The following is a 10676-nucleotide window of genomic DNA, read 5'->3' on the forward strand; positions in this document are numbered from 1 at the left end:
CTTGACCTCCACTTTAGTGGAGTTAAGATATATCCATGGACAGACCTGGATTAAGGCATAGGTGTGTGCCTCTGGCTGCAGCTCCCAGAGTCATATGAGCGTGAGATTGAAAGGTTTCCATCCCCCAGATATATGAAAAGCTTGAAAATATGACCAGCAACTCTATGTAACACATGCAACGATGTCTGTAGGAAACCTCCAAGGGCTTTTCTAGATAGTCTAGGAGATTGTTGCTTTAAAACACTTCAGCCAGCATGGTTTTTAAACACCTCTTAGCATCTAGTATAGACAAAGACATAATGGTTTAAAAGCAGACTAACTGGCTTTACTCCTAAGGGAGGCTGGGAAGTAGGGAGGTGCAAAGAGCTGGTCTCTTTCAGGTGGGAAGGAGTGCAGCTCATGGAGAAGATAAGCTCATGGTGGGTCTTGTATTTGTCCAGGAATGTGGCAGTCTGAGGAGCCTTCCGAAGAGAGGGACCCAGAAGCTACTGGGTGCATGATATGGGTTTGATATTCACAGTATCCATGAAGCCACTTCTCCAGTAGCCTGCTTCCTTGGTGACTTCTTGGTCCCTAATGCTCTTCTGCATTCCAAATTTCCTTCTAAATTAGGCAAAGCCAGCAGTTGCAGCCTTACGCTGCCACTTGTAAGATGGCCACTTCTGTCTTTCCTAGCTGGTAAGTACCTGTTATGTTTCTCTTTTTATTGGTGAGAAGATGCCCCTTTCTTACCCACAAGCCCAATGCACCGTATGATGATTGCAGATTGCCACGTCTCTCACAAGCTAAATAATTATAAATTAAATGGGGGTGATGGTCCAGGTACTTCGCCACAGGCTTGTCTTAATCTGTGGGTCTGTATGTATTCAGGAAATTTTCAAATACTATTGCTAGCTATATAAAATGTGCTATGATATTGTGGGTAGCTTAGTGAAAACATACTTATTTTGGATTCTGAAAGGGGAAAGTCCTACTATTTGGATATTTCAGTTAAACCTTTATTTTGAAAAGTTTAATGTTAAGCATATAGTATTAGGAAAGCATTTAGCTATGTCAATATCCCCTCCAATTGTCCCCAGATTACTAAGGGTAATGTGTGCTGGTCTGAAATGAACAGTTAACCCCAAAATGCTACATTAACCCAGTTTAAGCAATTGTGCATCTTTTTTTCGTGCTTTGGCTGATGATGCTTCAAAGGGAGTATGGTTTGTGAAATCGGAGTATATTTAGCACACTATTCAACTGACAGAAATTCTTGTGGCCAAAGAACTGGGGAAGTGAGCCCCACCTTGTGCAGTCATGTATTTTACCTCACCTGGAATAGCCAATATAGGAAGCCTTGTTCTTTCTTAGTGGCAGGGACACCAAATGGGTCATGTGGTAGCTTAAAGTGTTGGTTGTCTAATACCCTCCCTATTTCCTAGTGTTTCTCTGGAAAAACCAAAGGATATATCCATTTGCTTAGTTTCAAAGGGTTCAATCATCATGACTGCTGCAGAATTGGGGTTTTTACTTCATACCTTTCAAGCTAATTTTATCTAGTGGATATGAAATAGGTCAGTAAACTTAAGGATACTGAAGATGGAAGTCCTTTCAGCTAACTGCTGCAGGAAAAAAGATATTTTGGGTCTCCCTGTACTTAGCTCTCTTCAGTCTTCAGAAATACAGGGATTTATCATGATGTGTGGCAGTGTGCCATAACCCATACTAAAAACAAGGAGGAGTACTTGTGGCACCTTATAGACTAACATATTTATTTGGACATAAGCTTTTTTTGGTTAAAACCCACTCCATCTGATCTATAAGGTGCCACAAGTACTCCTTGTTGTTTTTGCTGATAGACTAACACGGCTACCACCCTGAAACCTATAATCTATAACTTTAAGTATACTCTGTGATTCTAAAATTAACCTTTCTGTTTTATTCTCTGGTTGTCACTGGAAACTTTCAGTGTCTTCAACTCCTCTGTTACTGCAGGGTACTGTGTTCCCCAGCTCAGTATCTGAGTTCATTTGGGCTTGGAAAACAGCTCTTCTCCACAAATGAACTAAGAGTAATGAGGTAAAATGATTAAGCTATTCTTGTAACCAACTGGGAATGTTGTGTATGGGAACTCATACTTCCAGTTGTTCTTCACAGTGCATATAAATGTGCTGTACACTTTTGAGAAGTATCAGTGTGAATCTTGTGTTTGAACTTGAATACCCTCTCAGTCATATTTAAACTACTGCATATACTTGTACATACGCCAAATTTTTTGGTAAAAAAGTGAAGCATCAAAGAGCGGGGGTCGGCTTATCAACGGATCTATAGCAAAATTTGATGATTTTAAGCTCTAGTGAATTGAATATCTAATACAGTGTCGTTTTGTTTACCTGGAGCATTCGCAGGCACGGAGCCCCTCAGCTCCCAGTGGCCGCAGTTTGCCGTTGCAGCTCCCATTGGCTGGGAACGGCGAATCGCAGCCATTGGGAGCTGAGGGGCTCCGTGCCTGCCAACTCTCCAGGTAAACAAAATGTACAGGCCCACTAGCGGCTTACCCTGATGGGCTGGAAGCCAAAGTTTGCTGACCCTGAAGTATAAGGTTGGCTTATGAAAGGGTCATACCATTTTTGCTGTTTTTTACCTGTCCATCTTGAGGGGTCGGCTTATAAACGAATGGGCTAATGAACAAGTATATACAATAGTTCTTATCATAAAATGTGATCCTGTAAATGTAAGATGGAGGAAGAAATTTAAGGCAGGTTACATAAAATAAGCAGGGAATTAAGTGCAAAATGTGGTGCTGGGCTGGGAAAAATCCTCGTGAGCAGAGTCTTTGACTGCAGTGCATGCCCATCCAGATTATTGCACTAGAATACCGGCACTCTGTTCTAACTCTTTCAGCAGAGCAGGGCATTGCTTCCCTAATGTGGAGGATCTTACACAGGCACTCCATCAAGAGGAGCATTTTAACTTAAGACCTATGGCTCTTTCTGATGCTTATTCTTTTCATTATTTTAATTCTATTGCCAAAGAAAAACAGCACCCAGTGCAAACTCTAGACACTGACATTTTCTTTAATGAAGACACACAAAATAAATAACTGCATTTTATTTTCAGAACACCGTACCTGGTCCATGGCAAAGTGACTTAAATTCTCCACCATGCGCATAGAAACCCACTATACTCTCCTCCTTTGACCCCACCTCTCCAGTCTCCTCCTTTATAATGAGCTGGGGGGCAGGGACGGAGGGGCGACTTTGCATCACAGTTAAATTCTGGCTATTAAAACTACAAAATGATTGAAAACTTGTTAACAGTAACTTGTACTAGGAACTGTTTTCTCATCTGTAATAAAGGAGTGGGTGTCAGATAAGTGAGTGGTTGATAGGCAGTTCTAACAACCTTTTTTTAAATAAGCCTCTAAAGATGCTTGGTGACAGCTGCTTCCTTGGAGATGAGTCTAAGAAGCCTGAGGAGACCTTAATAAATTTTAAAACTTGCTTTGCTTTTGTACAGCAGAAGTGTATCTATCCTAAACTGCAGGCAGCCTGACAATTAAAATATAATCCAAACCAATCAAACTCTACCTTCTAACAGAACAAATATTAAGAATTATTTAGAATCTACAAATAAATTCTTTTGATATTTCAGTACCATACTCTGTGTCATTGAACATCAGATTTGCTAAGCATCTCATTCAGCTGCCTGCATTGTTCGTGTGTCTCTTAGCTGTATGCAGTAATTCCCATGTTTTTGTTCTGGACTTGATGGAACCCTGACAGTTAAATCTTGCATATGTTTTTCTAAGGCAGGGATGGATCTTTGTTTTGCATCTGGTTAGGTAAATTCTTCCTAGTGATGCAGAATTACTGGTTTTCTTCTGGGAAGGTTTTATTCCCTTGTGCTGCCTGTGCTTACTGGATTTTGCATTAATGTCCCAATTTTTGCAACATGGCTGCCATTTTTTGTTTGACACTATACCAATATACATGCACAAAATTGATAAGTGCATAAGTGTTGTTTGCTTGTACAAATTGTTTGTATCAAAATTATCTTAAATTAGTTCCTTGTGCTGTGAACTCTACTTCCATCATGCTATAGGGGATTACACTGCATGTGTGGGTAGTGAACCAGTTAGAAGCGCCATAAAGCTATGGCGTAGAGAGGATGTGGAGTAAGGGGTTTTGACTAATACCCTAGTTCTTGAAGAATATCCAAGGATTCCTTATGGATTTTAGGAAGCCACAGGGTTGGAGAGCACCACTCCATACCTGCTGTGGTTGATGGAAATTAGTAAGTGCAGCTTTGCAGAAAACACCACATGTTGGGGAATGTACAGTTTCCTTGCCCTTGTGTGGTTATTTCCCTTAAGAAGACATGCTCTGCCTCAGTTTAGGCCCTTGTGAGCCTTGATTTTTATCTCCTTTAAAGGGATATCTACTGCTTCCTAACATGTCAAGCCTCCATGCTTGTCTCACTTCATTCACAAGCTACGTAATTTGCATTAAAACCAACAATACTCTTCCTCCCAACACACATGTTCTACTCTCTCCTGTCACATGCCCTCAAATTTCAGAACCGCTTTAAATAAACTGAGGTCTGGGGATTTCGTGTGTGGGTCTTGTACCCTTTCCTCCCTACCACTGAGTAAGCTTAAGAGAAGTGAGGGAAAGTAGGCCAGGCTGGGTCCAAGGACCAGGGAAATAACAGCAGAGGTTACCAGATCAGGGAAGCTGAGGAATTTAGACCCTACAGCTTGTCACACAATGCCTTCACCTGACCACCTTTATATATTACCCTCTGTATCACTTGGAGGGTAGCGGAGAACAAGTTAAAGGAGGAAAACTGCAAGCTTTGACAAGTCCCTACATTTAAAACAAAGATCTAATCAGTAGCTCTGTTTCTACCTTCCATCCCTTACACTGTCTGCAATTCTAATAGAGGAAAGAGGAAACACACAATGTTTGCAATCGGGTAATATCCAACTGAAGAAGAGGTGAGATCATATTAATAGGTATAATTCCTAGGCAGTTGAGATGGGGCTCAAATGTTTCACATACTCAAGCTGCAGCAATTATCCAAGTCACTTTACAAGCTATACCATGCACTGCTTGTAAAACTGTTTAGGTATCTGACAAACTAGCCACTAAATACTCATATTTGAAGTGTCAATGCTGGGAATTGAGTGGTGAATGATGCCACTTTTGGAAACAGGAATATGAAAGAAAGATAGTTGTTTCCAATACTAGCAGTTTACAATTACATTGTCTGAGTCCTTATACATTTCTTGATTGAAGCTATTTTAACTTGCGTTTGGATGATCGTGTTCCATTTGGTTTTAATTTTGTGGCCTTTGCGATGCTTTGGTGTTCAGCAAGGGATTAAGTCATGCCTGTCTGTCATCTCTGGGTGCCTTAAATGTTTTGCTGCTGTGGTTCACAGCTCTTGACACCAACAGCCAGTATACAAGCATGCATGTCACATGTTGGCCTCCCTCCCCAGTTACTCTTTTGCAGGGGGACCTCGAGGATCCTTTTAGCTCTGTCTGCAGTGTTCAGCCCCCTTCCTATAGCACCAACAAAACCTTATCAAGTTTTCTGCTCCTTTACAGAGAGTACACAGCAGTTTAGCTAGGGTTGACAAACCGTCTGCTTCAATCAAAGCACTGAGTTGGTAAAATTAAATAGGCTTATTACAAAAGGACATAGGTTTAAGTGATACCACATATAAAGGAATAAGGATAGACATGATACTTTTATTTTTGTATGCTTAAGACTTTGAATAGTTGAGTTTTAAAGAAGGTTCTCTCACCAGTCCTTCAGCCAGGCTCCAACACATAGAGCTTCAAGTGCTTGGTTTCTTTGACTCCTTAGCTGAGGATAATTTAGGGGTTCACTCACCCTCTCTTTGTAGCCCAGGCACCCTTTGAAATGTGATGGTCTGAAATGTATCCCCAGATCAAGTTCCTTTTCCCTCCTGGGTGCTGATGCCATGCTAGTTTGTGTTTTTTACAATACAAATGATCTTCCTGTAATCTCAGATACAACTGCCTAGCCCACTGTCTTTGGGTCACACCAGGCTTGAGGTAGTTGCCCCTTTCCTTTGTCTGTAAGAACCTGTTAATCAACTTCCCCTGACATGCCTGGTTTAGACACATTTTAGTCACATTTCCAACACATCTGTATAATTCTTTGTCTGTTAACCATACGTTAATCATGCAAGAATGTTAGTGAGCTATTAGTTTTTTAATGATCTAATACATGCTACTTTCTGGATAAACATAATGACAGCAGTTTGTGTGGGACAGTGAGTGTCAGATCTGACAAGCGCTGACACAGTAGTGAACCATCAGTAGGCCTCTCTGTCACACTTACTCACAGGAGTAATTCTCTTTTTTTTCAGATCTTGTCACATGTCTAAGGATTAATGGACTGGGATATGTGTGACTACTATTGTTATGCAAGAATACATTTGCTGAATTGTGGAAGCCAGATGCATCCCTGGTGTAACTACCTACTTCAATTTACTAGTTTTAAAATGCATTGTACGTAACTGGAGCTGCAACAACTTGTGGTCATTAGATGAATGTGACTTTTAAGTGTTGCATTATTAGTCTCAAAGGCAAAGACAAATTGGTTGAAATCCTGGCTCTACTCAGTGTATGGGTGTAGATAATTCAGATATACTAAATGTTTAAGTATCAATATCTTTAGATTCCTTAATTGTTGTTCTCTAGTTTTCTTCAGATTCTTCCTCACTGCTAGTAGATTCTTCTCCAAATAAGTCTCGATCAGTAAAATTCACAGTGACTTTGGCACTCAATTTTTTTCAAGATGATAAGAGCAGGGCTGTCACTCATACCCACAAGAATTGTCTTCCTATCCAGAGCTACTGTTAGGCAGGAGATCTTGCTGTCAGGTGTAAAGACAGACATAACTGAACAGTCGTCCAAGTCCCACAGACTTACTTCACCTAAAAGAAATAAAGATGTCACACCACTGTACGTAATTTGTCCGAATTAAAACAAATGCTTTGTTTCTGGCTTGGCAGATATTGGTGGCATCAAAACAAGCAGTTTTGATATTTGCATCGTGACTCTTGCTAGACAGCTGACTTCCTTAAGACTCTTACCTGAATATAGAATTCCATTATGTCAAGGACTCGAACCCCCAGACGGCACGGTTCGTTGTCTGACCGGAGAGAGACAGGCAACACCAGCAAGGTCCGAACACAAAGCTCTTTATTGAAGAGTGCACACGACCATAGAGAGCAGCCCGTCTCCAAACAGAACCAGCAGCTTCTAAGTAAAACTAATACGTTTTTATAGATAGTTTCATTGCGTCACAGATTTATTCATAAAGCAGCCCACCCCTCCCCTATGTTAGTTAAAATCCTCTTTCTCTATTATGCATGCACCTCTACCCCCTTATTGTAGATAACTTTTAGCAAATTGCAATGCTTCACTAACTTTCTTATCGGTATGGATGTCAACCAGGAGACGAGGAGTTAAGAACAGACATAACACAAGAACAGGGAGTGGAAAACAGTGCCTCCTATCTCAACAAACTGTTCCTAGAACATCTGGTGCAAGAATGCAGGCCTCCCATTTTTTCTTACTCCCTGCAACTTAAACAAGTATTCATTTATTCTATTTATCTCGTTCAGGAACTTTCCCAGCAACCTTTATTGGCCTGACTTTGGTTCAGTTGGCATAACTGCTTCATATTTAATTTCTCACCTAACAATTAGAACTAGACAGAAACTGACCATTCTGATTTGCAAAACTTCTACATAACAAAACCAAAACCTTGGGAAATTTTTCACAAAACTCAGTGGTCAAAACATCAGATTTTAAATTAAAATGGTCATGTTTCTGAACTTTCCAACCCTGGACTTGTCACCTGGATTGGCTGAAACTGATGTCTTCTCAAAACTTTTTTTGGTTTTGACAAAATTACTTCTATTTAAAAAAAAAAAGTTAGGTCAAATTTTGTGCTTCATCTTAAATTCCACCTCTTCCTTCCTAGGAAGGGCAATTCCATAAGGTCCTAGTCAGAGATACAAGTTTGCCTGTGAGCCCACAGTAAATATTTTCAAATTGAGCTGCAAATACCTGGGGTGTGTTGTCCTATTCATAACAATAGTGATGGCTGAACCATTACTCCCAAATGAGGCAGAGCCTTTGAACAGCAGGTTCAGATCAGGTTTCTCTCTTTACTCCCTATCTTCTGCATCAGAGGTTGAGGGAGGGGGAGGAGAAATATAGTTACAACAACCTCCTCCTGTGATCCTATAGCCCAGACGGTTACTATTTACATTAGCTGGTAGCAGAAGGCTGTGCTTTTTCCAGAGTAGGGGATGGATTGCTGGGTTGGGGTTAGTTGAGGGGGAGCCCAGTGTGGCTCTCAGCTGCCCAAGAGTGGGAAGTTCCTGTCTTGTTGCCTCAAGAAGAGGGGATTGGCACCATGTGCACAGACCACCCCACTTCCACCTGGGAGCTGGGAAAAGCTTCTGCTTCATGTCCCCATGGGGGAGATGTAAAATGGGTTACTAGAGCCACATGCTGGGTTCAGGGGCTTACAAGGGCCCTGCTCCCTTCTTACCAGTCAGATCTCTAGTAATCTCACTCGCGTTACAAGAAGTTTTTGGCTTTAATACCACTAAAACAAATACAATTAAGAGATACAGTAAAGTCTCTTTTCATATTTATCATTCAGTCTTGATAGTACTTTTTAGAACAAGATGGAGAATAGAATTGTAGAAGGTTTAACTGCGGAATAGTAAGTTTCACAAACCTGAAAGTAGTACTGCTTTTGCCCCTCCTTCTAACATATGCAGTTTGCTGTTTATAGTGAGTTGAAGACTTTCATAACCTGGAATAATCTTGTGTTTATGGTGAAATGTATCCCAAACTTTAATCCTAGGAACAGTCAACCAAAAAATATACTTGGTCAATTTTGTAAGAAAAGCCACTCATGAAATACAAGTGACAGTTTTCCAGTGACCTGTTATGAGGTGGGGAACACTTGCAGCTCCTGTTGAAGTCAGTTTGAAATCAACAAGAGGAGTAACCTGTATTTGATAACTGAACTGTGCTGCTTTACTCTTATCAAAATGGGTTGTGGGGCATCTCTGAAAATTGGAAAACTGAAATTTTGATTTTTGCGGGGGAGGGCTCTGAACTTCAGAGATCCCAAAATTTAGATAACTGGGATTTCTCGGTATCTACAGAGAACTGGTCATGATCGTTTTACCTTTAAGATTGTAATGAGAAACAGAAAATCTGAGAAATTCACAGTCCATTCAGGACCTTCTGTAAACAGATTAAATTTGGACATATTTGGTTTAATTTATTCCTTCCAATTGTTACCCACATGAAAGAGCAACTACATTTAGTTAGGGTTGTCTGTATAAAAATGGCTGATTAAATGTCAAGTATTTTCAGGCTTTCCCCTGTAGTAACTAAATCACTCAACTCTTGCATTGCAAATATAATGACTTCTGGGAGATTATTGGTAAAGAACCTTATAACAAATCTATGGTAAAACTGGATTTAGTGATTGTCATATTGTTGGATTCTGGGACAGAACTGAGATCCCTCTGCTCTGAATGCTTCAGCTAAAAGAATCTATATTAGCAGTCATGGCTCCAAATCATATGGCTCATAAGTGTTTCTGTCCAGCATAGGGAAGGGGTACCCAGGCACACCACTAGCTTATTACAGAAATAAGGAATTTAAAAATACCTTTTCAGACCTTCTGCCTTACTATAAATGTGCTACAGACTTTTGAAGCTTGCTTAGAAGATGAAATCTGATGCTTCAAAAGCAACACTTCAAGTGTTTCCATTTCTCTGGAGATGAATTCAGAAGTGTTCTATTGCATACCTGTGGCTGTTGTCATGGAAACAATACCAGCTCAGGGGATTCAGGTCAGACAAAAGTCTCTTTATTAAATGATTCTAAAAACTATCGGCCCTGTTGTTAATGATCTGTCATCTGTGCTTGTTGGCATGAGCTACAGGGACAGTAGTGAGAATACTTGTAGATTTCAAAAGTTCTGCTCCTCAAAAAGCAAGAGAGTATTTGAACTACTGCTTTATTAATGCTCACTTTAAAAGGTTACTGAAATTTGTAGTGTTCATTAAACTGAAAACTTTTCCTAATCTAAGTCTGTCCATTCAACAAAAACAAGGGAGCCTACTGAACGTAGATAGTTTACTGAGGATGGGATCTCTAGCCCCTTCCTGGCAAAGTTCTGGGTAATGCAGGATAACAAGACTGACGTTTTCAGATACGTCCTCTATGTAGTAACTTCTACAGTAAAGTATTGATTGAAGGGTGAAACTACTGTTTGTATAACAATAGGACCTAGAGGCCCCAACTAAGATCAGGTTCCCATTGTTCTGGCAATATATAAACATATGGTAAGAGACAGTCTCTGTCCCTAATATCTTACAACCTAAATAGACCAGTAGTGGCCAGTGTCACAGTAGCGACAGAGCCAGACCCAGGTCTCCCGTGACCAGGCCACCTCTAACTGAACGAATCACAGATTCTGAAATGGAATCTTCGTGTCTGTCAATTTCTTCTTTACTAGATTTCCTCAAACTATTCTTCCTAGAGACTGATGGCACTGTTATGTTTCCTACTTTCTTTTCTGATATAAACACAGCTAGCTTCTTCTGATAAC

General features: G+C 40.4%; 1 long non-coding RNA gene across 1 annotated transcript; it reads left to right on the forward strand.

The window, feature by feature from the left end:
* Nucleotides 1-447: 447 nt before the first annotated feature.
* On the forward strand, nucleotides 448-7036 carry LOC144263600 (uncharacterized). Its single transcript, XR_013345836.1, has 3 exons — nucleotides 448-678; nucleotides 1952-2061; nucleotides 6388-7036. It is a non-coding gene; the product is annotated as an uncharacterized LOC144263600 (long non-coding RNA).
* Nucleotides 7037-10676: the final 3640 nt, after the last annotated feature.

The sequence above is a fragment of the Eretmochelys imbricata genome, chromosome 4 (assembly GCF_965152235.1).
Source record: "Eretmochelys imbricata isolate rEreImb1 chromosome 4, rEreImb1.hap1, whole genome shotgun sequence".
NCBI classification, from domain to species: Eukaryota; Metazoa; Chordata; order Testudines; family Cheloniidae; genus Eretmochelys; species Eretmochelys imbricata.